The following is a 2,869-nucleotide window of genomic DNA, read 5'->3' as shown; positions in this document are numbered from 1 at the left end:
CCTCCCCCAAGTGGAACGTAGCCTCCACTAAGTGGAACTCAGTCTCCGGAGGATGACAGCGGGCGTGCGTAAGAGGCGCGTCCGGGGATGAGGCAGCATCCTCGGACACCGGCCGGGAGCGCGCGGGCGCTGTGGAAGTAAGTACATCCGCTCCTGGTACCTAAAAATTCCTCCAGCGGCGGGCCCCGGGCCTAAACTTTCTCCGGGCCGCGCAACACGCACTTTCCGCCGGACACCGACGGAGGCAACGTCCCCCTCCTGCGGTGACAAAAAAAATCCACCCCTGGTACCTAAAAATTTCTCCAGCGGCGGGCCCCTGGCCTAAACTTTCTCCGGCCCGCGCAACACGCACTTTCCGTCGGACACGGACGGAGGCAACGTCCCCCTCCTGCGGTGACAAAAAAAATCCACCCCTGGTACCTAAAAATTTCTCCAGCGGCGGGCCCCTGGCCTAAATTTTCTCCGGCCCGCGCAACACGCACTTTGCGCCGGACGCCGGTCCCAAACCACCACCGCCGACCGCCACAAGGCGACAGCCACCATCCCCAAGCGCCATCCCCGACCGCCACAAGGCGACCGCCACAAGGCGACCGCCACAAGGCGACAGCCACCATCCCCAAGCGCCATCCCCGACCGCCACAAGGCGACCGCCACCAGCCGACCGCCACAAGGCGACAGCCACCATCCCCAAGCGCCATCCCCAAGCGCCACCCCCGACCGCCACCAGCCGACCGCCACCAGCCGACCGCCACCAGCCGACCGCCACCAGCCGACAGCCACCATCCCCAAGCGCCACCCCCGACCGCCGCCCCCCGACCGCCACAAGGCGACCGCCACCAGCCGACCGCCACAAGGCGACAGCCACCATCCCCAAGCGCCACCCCCGACCGCCACCCCCCGACCGCCACCAGCCGACCGCCACCAGCCGACCGCCACCAGCCGACCGCCACAAGGCGACAGCCACCATCCCCAAGCGCCATCCCCGACCGCCACCCCCCGACCGCCACAAGGCGACAGCCACCATCCCCAAGCGCCATCCCCGACCGCCACCCCCCGACCGCCACCAGCCGACCGCCACCAGCCGACCGCCACAAGGCGACAGCCACCATCCCCAAGCGCCATCCCCGACCGCCACAAGGCGACCGCCACAAGGCGACCGCCACCAGCCGACCGCCACAAGGCGACAGCCACCATCCCCAAGCGCCATCCCCGACCGCCACAAGGCGACCGCCACAAGGCGACCGCCACCAGCCGACCGCCACAAGGCGACAGCCACCATCCCCAAGCGCCATCCCCGACCGCCACCCCCCGACCGCCACCAGCCGACCGCCACCAGCCGACAGCCACCATCCCCAAGCGCCATCCCCAAGCGCCACCCCCGACCGCCACCAGCCGACCGCCACCAGCCGACCGCCACCAGCCGACCGCCACCAGCCGACAGCCACCATCCCCAAGCGCCATCCCCAAGCGCCACCCCCGACCGCCACCAGCCGACAGCCACCAGCCGACCGCCACCAGCCGACCGCCACCGGCCGTTCGCGGTGTGCGCCGCCGTTCCCCAAGCACCCTCCGGGACGAAGCCGGAGCCAGAGAATAGCAGCGGTGGTGCGTAAAAGCTGCGGCCGGGCCTCGCGGAAGGTCCCCGGGCGGCGAGCTGCGGAGCCCCGGCCTCCAGCTTCCACCAGGTAATAGGACCGGGCGCGCGTAAAAGCTGCGGCCGGGCCTCGCGGAAGGTCCTCGGGCATCCAGCGAGATCACACGGCCCCCACCGGAGGCGGCTAGCGCCTCCGTAGAGTAGTACCGGCCCGTGGAAGCGGCCGCCCGTCAGCCTGCGTTGCCGCTGGTCGAAAAATGCACTAAGTGCCAAACCCCATTCATTTACAACGGCGTGTCCGCCAGAGGGCGCACTTCCCCCGGCGGACCAGCCGGCGGGGCTCGTTAGAGAGTGTATCCGCCTGGCAGTGCCTCCTGGACGGCCTGTATTCCGGACCGCGACCGCTAACTTACGGGAGCCTAAACGGCCCGCGGACCAGCCGGCGGGTCCTCCGTGAAAGCCTATCCGCCTGGCGGTGCCTCCTGGCCGGCCTGGATTCCGGACCGCGACCGCTCACTCGCGGGACCCTAAACGGCCCGCGGACCAGCCGGCGGGTCCTCCGTGAAAGCCTATCCGCCTGGCGGTGCCTCCTGGCCGGCCTGGATTCCGGACCGCCACCGCTCACTCGCGGGACCCTAAACGGCCCGCGGACCAGCCGGCGGCTCCTCCGTGAAAGCCTATCCGCCTGGCGGTGCCTCCTGGCCGGCCTGGATTCCGGACCGCCACCGCTCACTCGCGGGACCCTAATCGGCCCGCGGACCAGCCGGCGGATCCTCCGTGAAAGCCTATCCGCCTTCGCCGGTTCCCCGGCCGGCCACGGGTGGCGAGAATCCGGCCTCCTCGCCCGGAGCGCGCTTCGACTTGGGCGAAAAATGCACCAAGTGCCAAACCCCATTCATTTACAACGGCGTGTCCGCCAGAGGGCGCACTTCCTCCGGCCGGCGGGGCTCGTTAGAGAGCGCGTCCGCCTTGGCCGGTTCCCCGGCCGGCCACGGGTGGCGAGAATCCGGCCTCCTCGCCCGGAGCGCGCTTCGACTTGGGCGAAAAATGCACTAAGTGCCAAACCCCATTCATTTACAACGGCGTGTCCGCCAGAGGGCGCACTTCCTCCGGCCGGCGGGGCTCGTTAGAGAGCGCGTCCGCTTTCGCCGGTTCCCCGGTCGGCCGCGAACGGCGAAAAGCCGGCCTCTTCCCCCGGAGCCCGGTGGGCGAATTTTTTTTTTTTTTTTTTTTTTCAAAGTGCCAACGGCTCTCGCGCCGCGCTGCGTCCGCCTT

Source organism: Syngnathus scovelli, unplaced genomic scaffold, assembly GCF_024217435.2.
Source record: "Syngnathus scovelli strain Florida unplaced genomic scaffold, RoL_Ssco_1.2 HiC_scaffold_158, whole genome shotgun sequence".
Classification (NCBI taxonomy): Eukaryota; Metazoa; Chordata; class Actinopteri; order Syngnathiformes; family Syngnathidae; genus Syngnathus; species Syngnathus scovelli.
The sequence above is the reverse complement of the archived record's forward strand: the minus strand, read 5'-3'. Positions refer to the sequence as shown.